We start from the raw sequence: 10,078 nt of genomic DNA, 5'->3' as shown, positions 1-10,078 counted from the left end.
TTATAATAAGATCCCACTATATATTTTAAAAAATACTCTATATATACGTAGGAGTTTTACACTATATGCTTACATTTCATATCTTCTTCCAAGCCTTTTAACGCTTTAGAGAAGGATTAATTTCAAATTGAAAAGGGTTAGTTTTAAATTAAAAAGATTCATTTGAAGTTAAAAAAATTGTTACCTTCATTGCAAAATACAAAGTGTTAAGTTGAAATTAAAAGGCGTTAATTTGGTCGAAAATATCACATTTTGAAGAAACTATAGATTATTGTCATAATATTGTTGTATGTCCATTATATTTAGTGGTCTATTGGCCAAATTACCCCTTTCAATTAATTAATCTTTTTATGTAAAGTTTTGGTTAAAATGAAAAAGCCAGTGCCACGAGCGGGATTCGAACCCACGACATTTGGCTAAATACGCCACTGCTCTGACTGACTATCTCAACCTATAACCTTTCGAATTTTCGACACATGAAAAATGGCAAAAAGGAGGGAACATACGAAAGGTTGTAGGGTTGGAAGGGGAGTTGGTGTCCGAGTGGTAGAGCAGCTGTGTATTTAGCCGAACGTCGTGGGTTCGAATCCCGCTCGTGGTATTAGCTTTTTCATTTCAACCAAAACTTAATTGTTGTACGTATTTAAGTCAATAATTGTAAAACGTAATGTACAGACTGTTTTGCTACTATACATACTATACTATTGCTATACATTCTTAACATTTCCTAGTTTTTCATACCGGTTCTCTCGGATGATTTTCCTACGTTTTTCAACACAGGGATGCAATACCATCAACCACAAAGTTACGTCTGAACGGCATCCCATCGTTTATGAAGAGCAATTAAGAATCATGGTGGTCGGAGGTGGAAATCACTGCCTGACACGTTTCCCTACAATAACCAGTATGTGTTCTTTGGGATTCATATCGGAGGAACGTGCTAACCATTTAATTGTGCTAATCCCTACTCTCTCTAAGCACAGTGTACGTGCATCATCGTGACGTAGTTTAAAACAGTCACCCTTCGATACGGGGAGGACATTTTCGTATATATCTATGGAGAGAGTAAGCTGGCATTTCCAGGTACATACTACTTGCGCGATCTTGTCAATCCATGTCATAGACTGAAAGGCGTAAAACTTTTTTTTTCGATCAATACGACGATGTTATTTTAACATGTAAACTCTGGTTTCTGTCGAGGGAAGCGATTGAAATTTTCTGTACTTAATCATAAAACGTTCTACAAACGCCAATGATATTTCCTTGTCTTAGTAAATGGACGTGCCCATGAAACAGCCCCCAAAAACGATTTTCTGATAATGTACGTTGTTGCCATATAATGCAAGGGCAATATTACAAATAAATTACAATTAATTAAGGTTTTTAGTTGAGTTGAAAAAAAGTTAATGGCACGAGCGGGATTCGAACCCACGATCTTCGGCTAGATACGCCGCTGCTCTACCACTTGAGCTATCGTGACCTCGATCCACTCGGACATCAACTTCCTATCTCAACCCCACCTTATGAGTTTTCCCTCCTTTTTGCCATTTTTCATGAGGGAAACTCATAAGGTGGGGTTGAGATAGGAAGTTGATGTCCGAGTGGACGAGGTCACGATAGCTCAAGTGGTAGAGCAGCGGCGTATCTAGCCGAAGGTCGTAGGTTCGAATCCCGCTCGTGCCATTAACTTTTTTTCATCTCAACTAAGAACCTTAATTAATTGTAATGTATTAATTGGTCAAGCGGACCACGAAATTAGTGGAATTACAAATAAAATTAATAACAAAATGGAGATTAATGAATGTTACATATTTAAACATGTAAATTTGGTGTATTCTGTTATTATGTTTAGCTAAGGGTGTGAATGAAGTATGGAACCAACAACCTTCTAGGTAGCTCAAAAACAACGGGTCCTTACAGTGGGTAGAGGAGAATACATTCTGCACTTACGGTGTCACCTGCCCTAAAGAAGAGTTGACAGAACTTTTTGGGCTATGATGCATTTCCTTCTTAATAAACATAAATGACGAACATGAATTTGTTATCGGATTTTGATAGGTTCATTTCAAAAATTCCTCTTTACGTAAAAAATCTTACCTTTTTGCCGCCTTATTCTTGTTGTAAACACGATTCACTGGTGAAAACTAAATTTTGGTAAATAATAAAAGATTTTCTATTTCAATTCTATCCTATTCTAAAATGTTTTAAAGTTTTTCAGTAGGAAAAAACGTGTCTCTCCCATGAATTGCTACCCTAAGAATCATCGAAACCAAGTCTTTAGTTGTTACGACTGACATATCGGTGTTTACGATATATCAATGTCGATTTTCATGCAGAATATGAACCATATTACGGACGTAGGGACAATATTTATTAGGGTGTGTCACTCTGTGTCCTCTATGTCAGGTAGAACTGACAAATGATGCCCCGACTAAAAGCCATATTTTTTTCCCCCAAACGATTTGTTTAAAAAATTTAGAACATATTGGCATTCCCGGCAATTCTTCTTGTAGTGAGTCCATTATATACATATTTTTCTTTTTTTCCTTACCAATTTTATTTAATAAACTTTCACACAAATTCAAGAACAAGAATAATAAATATATCAATATATGACATTTCAATATTTATGCTTCAACACATAAGTTAATTAAATTTTATAATTAATAGATACAGATATTAATATTTGACATTTCAATATTTATGCTAACATGCCAGTAATTAATTAAATTTTATAATTAATAGGCTAGATAGAGATATTAACATATAACATTTCAATATTTATGCTTTAACACATAAATTAATTAAATTTTATAATTAGTAAGTTAAATAGAGATATTAATATATAAGATCTTAATACTTAAGCTAACATACCACAAATTAATTAAATTTTCTAATTAATAAGTTAAATAGAGATATTAATATATAACATTTCAATATTTATGCTTTAACACATAAATTAATTAAATTTTCTAATTAATAAATTAAATAGAGATATTAATATATAACATTTCAATATTTATGCTTTAACACATAAATTAATTAAATTTTATAATTAATAAGTTAAATAGAGATATTAATATAAAAGATCTCAATACTTAAGCTAACATACCACAAATTAATTAAATTTTCTAATTAATAAGTTAAATAGAGATATTAATACATTACATTTCAATATTTATGCTTAAACACGTAAATTAATTAAATTTTATAATTAATAGGTTAGATAGAGATATTAATATATATAAGGTTTCAATACTTATGGGAACATACCACAAATTAATTTAATTTGATAATTAATTACATTTTATATTTATTAAATTATACATATATTACTTAATTAAGAGTAATTAATATATGTACTATTTTGTAATTAATGATTTAATTGCATAAATCAAAATAATTGCTATACATACACGTATACGTACGTTCTTAGTGAAAGCTAATTTGTACAACGGTAATCATTAATTTATATAGTTTTAATACATTTAATTTATTTACAAATTACATACGACATGAAGCATGCAATAAAAATAGTAATTTTACAGGTTGGAGGAGGTGAATTTTTTTTATGTTAAAAAATCATCAGCTTTAAAACGAAATTAATTTACGAAGCACCCAATCATGAACTATTTTTCTTTACGAAACTCAATTACGTTAGAGATTTTAAAGGATAGCAAGCCGCGTGTATGCTGGTCCGAGAATTAGAAATTGTCACAATTGTTATACATTATATCCATTTTGTAAAGATCTTAACAAAAATTGTTAACTCTCCACCGATTCGTTTTATTTTGTTTTGACTGTTTTCTTCCATTATAATGATGTAGTGTTTCATTGTTTTTACCAATAACAAATGTAAAATCAATATTGGCTACTTTCATATTGTCCTCGTCATCATACCTCATTTAATTGCTGTCATGATCGTAACTAGTGCCCGGATTTGTGTGCGGCTGCATATTCTTTCTACTAGCACTTACGACTGTGGTGATCAGAGATATTTATTAGAACCATACTTCCGTGGTATAGCGGTTCAAATTTTATACTGCGTATTTTTGCTTATTTGAGGATATTGCATATATTTGAAGAATAAGGCAATTTGCAATATTGCAATTTGGAATGTTTTCATTACTTAGAAAAATAAAAATAACCTAGGCAACTAAGACCGCGAAAGGAAAAGCACAAGAAACGAAAATTTGAATCACATTTTAGTTAACTTTTCAGAAATAAAACAGACACACTAGATTTCTCTTGAAATAATCGGCTTATTATTTCATTTTTCCCCATTTCCAAAACTTCTGGGTGCAGTTTTTGCCAGAAAGATGTTCTGTAGCCAGGTTGTGGAAATAGGGGCCTTATTTGAAACAAAAAAAAAGTCAGTTTTAATCCTCTATCATATTTTCAACCTGGTAAATATAAAAACAGCCCAAATTTGGAAGATCAACATTTCTAAAATAGTCGGCAGGATTTTCCCTTTCCACGCAAAACAGAAATTGAGTTAAATCCCCGGCGGAATTATATTACAAAAGAGATTTAAAAAACATTCTTGATAAAAGTACCAGCTTGACTGAATTGCAAATAGAATTGAAAATCAATTAAAGCTAAATGGAAACAATTAAGTTGTTATATAGGGAATCGACGATCCAGTTGTACTGGAAGCATAGCTCTGTTAACGATGAAAACTTTTTCATACAAATATTTTTTAAGCGATAAGCGCGGCAGATTTGCAAAAACCTAACATTGAAATTTATCTTGTTGTCAATTTTAATTCAGATTATGAACTTAATTAAACTTATTTCCATATTTGTCTCTGGCTGAAATTTTTCTGGTTTATTTTCTTCCAAACTGAGCATGTAGCAAAAACAATACGTTAATTATTAGACAATTAATTAAGGTTTTTAGTTGAGATGAAAAAAAGCCAATGGCACGAGAGGGATTCGAACCCACGACCATTGAATTGAAAAATGGCAAAAGGAGGGAAAACTCATAAGGTGGGGTTGAGATGGGGAGTTGATGTCCGAGTGGATCGAGGTCACGATAGCTCAGGTGGTGGAGCGGCGGCGTGTCTGGCCGAGGGTCGTGGGTTCGAATCCCTCTCGTGCCATTGGATTTTTTCATCTCAACTAAAAACCTTAATTAATTGGTCAAGCGGACCACGAAAATAGTGAGTTAATTATTAGCCGCGTGATATCTCTGATATTCATCCTGTGTATTTTAATATTTTTAATTCAAATTAAATTGCATTTTTGAGGATTTTTTAGTATATATTATATTGCATGTTTGAGGGATTTTAGTGCATATTCTACAGCATACGAGAGGATTTTTATTGCACATAAATCCGGGCTCTAATAAAACCATTTCTATGATACCAAATTTAGGCCTTATAAAATTGTAAATATGTAAAATATGGAAATTAATACTTTAATGACAAAGTGGTAAGAACATTAAAACGTTTAAAGCTCATTAGTATGTATAAGAAGTTAATTCGATACCTGAAGCAGCATAATATCCTTACTTTTAGAGATTGTATTTATTAGTGTGAACGTTGGAGAATGTTTGGTTATGTTTGGAATGGAGTAACGAGTACTCAAAGACACACTGAAGTAGTATAGGTTATTTAGTATTATATATACATATTATATATATATATATATTTGGAGCGTGATATGGGTGTAGCCACTGGCGTAATATCAAAAACCTTGGTGGCTACCAGACTGTGTGAATATATTTATTTGCGTAACTGGTCAAGTGTGTACGGACACGGTCTCTGTGGAACATCGAGTACCCACAGACCTGTCGATCATTTAGGTTAACGTAGGGTAGAGAATGCGTGATTTTTACACTGTGTGAATGTATTATTGGCGTGAATGAAATGAGTACCTCTTTCGTTGTACATAATTTTAAGATAGTTTTAGGAATGGGTTTTCAGCAGCATACCGAGAAATCTCGAGTCCCACCAAACATCAACAAACATAATGTCAATCAATGGGTATTTTAATTAACTCAAATATTTTAAGTACGTTTGGACGAGTGAAAGATCAAACACAGAGTTAAAAAAATGCGAGAGGGATAAAGAGTGAGAAGCCGGCAATGGCCTTAGCAGCTAGCCGACTGAAAAAAAAGTAATAATAATAGAACACAAAAAAAGTAATAGTGTAGTAATAGTAGCAAGGTTAACTGGAGAAGAAAAGATATAGGTTATCGAGTCCCTGTTACTCAAAGGGAAAGTAAATATTGTGTTGGGATGAACAGAAAATAATGTTTTATTTTTCCTTACTCGACGTTTGGGACCAATAAACTTCTTTCGGTTACCGTAATAATAACTGTCTCCTCGTTATTTACGTTTTTTACAAGCATTTTCTCAGCAATAGTCAGTTTTATTCTTTCTCTCGGCCAGATAGAACAATAGTTTATTTATTTTATTTATGTATATATATTTTTTAGGAGGGTTCGCAACAGCAGAGGTATTATCTACCCTCGGGGTATAGGTGATTTTTGAAAAAAGCCCATTTGTAAGTATGTTGGGGCCGCTGGATTCGAACCCGGGACCTTAACCTTACAGTGATGGGTGCCGCGTCAACGCCTAAACCGTTGCGGCCACCGACGCCCTCACTAGTTAATTTTAGTCGCTTAATGCGGTCTATTTGTCAAATGAAAAACGTGATAGTAAATTAAGGCGTAATTAAGAATGTTTGGCTTATATTTCTAAGATACTGGCTTTTCTATTCAAAAATAATGTTGAAATAATCCCTGTCTATGAGAAAGGTGATCAAGAACAATTAGACCACTATCTTGAAAATGTTAATCATTTTACTAGTTCCGGCATCGCTTTTTGAGAGATCAACATACACTTCACTCATCAGCTTCATTAATTATACGTTTTGGATAAGGAGTATGCAATTGGAAAATTTCTGTATTTATATAAGACTTTTGACCGAGTCATTCATAAAGATTGGGGGTGTAAGGTGTTGTGTCATGGAGTTGGAGTTAAAAATAACACCGAGATCAGAAATTTTGTCTTCCTCAATAATGTCTCCTACGACAGTATAGCAAAAGTTACTATTAGAGATGCTTGGAGAAGCAGATAAATTTACACTCTTCACCGTTAATGTCTTAACTTGTTTAATCGGCACCAGTTCTCAAATACAGTCAGGACCTCTTGAAGAAGAATACCATCACCCCCACAAGTCAACTCCTTAAACAGCTTTAAATCAACAGCAATCAGCTCTAAATGTCTATCGTCAATAACCCTAATAACAACATTGAAGAAGATCAAAAATAAAATTGGCCTAGTGTAAGAGCCCTGAGGAACACCCGAGTCAATACGAACCACATCAGGAAGAGCATCGTTATAGGAGACAGCAAATGGTCTATTAACCAAGAATGACTCAAACCAAGATACTAAATGATAGCCTATGCCAGAGGCTCGTAGCTTTTTAACAATAATGTGCCTATCCACCCTTTCGAACGCTTTTGAAAGATCAGTGTACACAGTATGAACATTCTTGCCAGAATCAACAGAACATAAAATAAAGTCTTTATACAACAGTAGGTTCGTTGTGGTTAATCGCCGCTTGGCAAGCTCATGCTGATCATCGATACCAAGTTCTCTTATAGGTTATAGAGAGCGACTCGGAGACAAATGAGTTCATGACCTTTACAATAGAGAACATCTGCTTATGGGCCTGAAATTTGTGGTGACACAGAGGAACCACCACAGACGGCCCTATCCAGGGCCTCATCACCACCCATCTCTTGCCTATCCCCCCCAGGTCGGTTCTGCCCATGAAGAGCGTCCACATCCACCGGGAGTGGGGGGAAAAGGATATATGCCAAAAAGGCGGTGAGAAAGGGGGTATTCCGTTTCCTAACCTGAAGGTTGCTGGTCGGCGGAAGAAGAAAAGGGCTGATTGCGGAAATGAGAGAAAGCAGAGAGGAGAGAAAGGAAGAAAGGAGGACGTTTTCCCGGACGGGACCAACCCAGGACACCGGACCACCTCAGGAAAGGTAGGCAGGCCTCTTTTTTCTTCGCTCGCTCCCCTATCTCTGAAGACATTCATTTGATATTAATAAATGGATGTAAAAAAGAAACCTTTTATGTAAATAAAATTCTTGTTTTCTAACTGGAGGAAAATTTAAGATCCCGAACTCTACCTTGCTCCCCAGCTCCTGACAGTAAAAATCACCACAAATTGGACGGAACAGCCTTATTGATATTTTTATGAACAGGTAACACATACGATAACTTCCACTTATCTGGAAATATACCAGACGCTATCAAACTGTTTCACGAGACTCCCAATATAATATAATACCCAGGGCCTTATTATTTGGTTTTCAATGCTCGTTTCATTGTTATAATCAAATTACAGCAGAATTACAATTTTATGGGATACTGGGGAGTTTTTTGCAAAAATTTGTTAAATGTTGATGTACCCTGATTATTCATATCTGGAATACAATTCAAAATCAGTTTTTTGACCATAAAGACTATATAGCTTGATTTGACACGTAGGGATAACCTCCTGAAGTATTGACGTATTTTCATGAGGCACCCAGTATGTAAAGTGTTAAGAAGAAAAGCACACACAACAAATACTTATTACCACAAGGTTCGCAAGTCTTCAAAGTACCCCGTTCTGCAAACATGAAAATGTAAACAACGTTTTGATAAATAAATAGGTTAGTTGATTGTGGATGTCATCAAACAAACTTAAAAGACATTTTACCTCGGCTAAATTAAAAGACCTGCCTAAAGTTCATAAAGAAACTACTCCCCTTAGACCAATTATTCTAATATCCAGTCACCTTCTTGAATCTTTCCAAATGGCTCAAAAGCACGTTGAATTTTCTTCGATTGTCTGTGAATAACATAATAACAATTTGTTGTAATTCCAAAGGAAAATGGAGTCCATAAATCCAGATAATAGGTCACTCATTCACATGGTTTATACATGTATATAATTTATATATGAATTTAACGAAATTTAAAGTTGTTTTTGGATTATATATTGATATTTCGATCTTATTGTTGAATCCGTAATGGTTTTGCTCTAGTGCGAAGTGCTAAAGACAGTGTCAGGGTGTTGCAGTAGGTGGGACCCTCCATTCAATATTTGTTAATTTACTTATACCTATTCTGTTGGGCCTTTGCCAATATTCCATTCGATGTGGAAACTCATTTACAAATAAGCTGAAGATCTATCTCTTGTTCTTCTCGTGGGTGAGGTAATGTGCGAATTAAACACATGTGTGGCCATTTCTATTTTCACCGGAAAGTTCAGTCCAGAATAGAATTTGAAAAAATAATTTCAAATTCGTGCCCATTTAATAGATTTATACACATCACAACTCACGATAGCTCAAGTGGTAGAGAAGCAGCGTATTTAGCCGAAGGTCGTGGGTTCGAATCCCGCTCGTGACACTGAGTTTTTTATTTCAACCAATACCCTACATAAAGATTATTTAATGGAAAGTATGGTTAAAATTCACACTAATCCAAAGTATCTATGTTCCTCGGGGTAATTGGGATGACTCCTCTATTGGCGCAGACGTTCAGTAACACACCACAATTCATCCACTCTAGACCAAAGTATTCAATATATCTCGGACTAATTGAAGATAAGCCTCTCCATTCACCCCAATAAAATACAATGATGCTACCTCAGAGTATTTAATATTCCTCGGAGTAGGTGAAGATATGCTCATTTCATTCATTCCCACTACTCGATTTTTCTCAGGGCAATTGAGGAATTCGCTCATAAAAAATAAAATAGTAGGGTACACGTCCATAGTACAATACTTAATATTCCTTTGGGTCATTGAAGATAATCCCCTCCATTCACGATAATAAATTACACTTACCCTACCGCAGAATACGTGATGTTTTCCGGGTAATCGAAGATATGTCTCTCCATTCACGGTAATAAATTATATTCACACTACTCCATCATCCGTGAGACCAAAATGATGGTGGTTGTCTAAATCCACGTATGTATACATAAGTCAGAGTGGTAACGAAAACCTAGATAACGCAGTTAAGACCGGGATTTGGAATAGGAGCGGCAAATAATAGACGGAG

This window comes from Cimex lectularius, unplaced genomic scaffold (assembly GCF_000648675.2).
Source record: "Cimex lectularius strain Harlan isolate CLEC.00 unplaced genomic scaffold, Clec_2.1 scaffold78, whole genome shotgun sequence".
NCBI classification, from domain to species: domain Eukaryota; kingdom Metazoa; phylum Arthropoda; class Insecta; order Hemiptera; family Cimicidae; genus Cimex; species Cimex lectularius.
The sequence above is the reverse complement of the archived record's forward strand: the minus strand, read 5'-3'. Positions refer to the sequence as shown.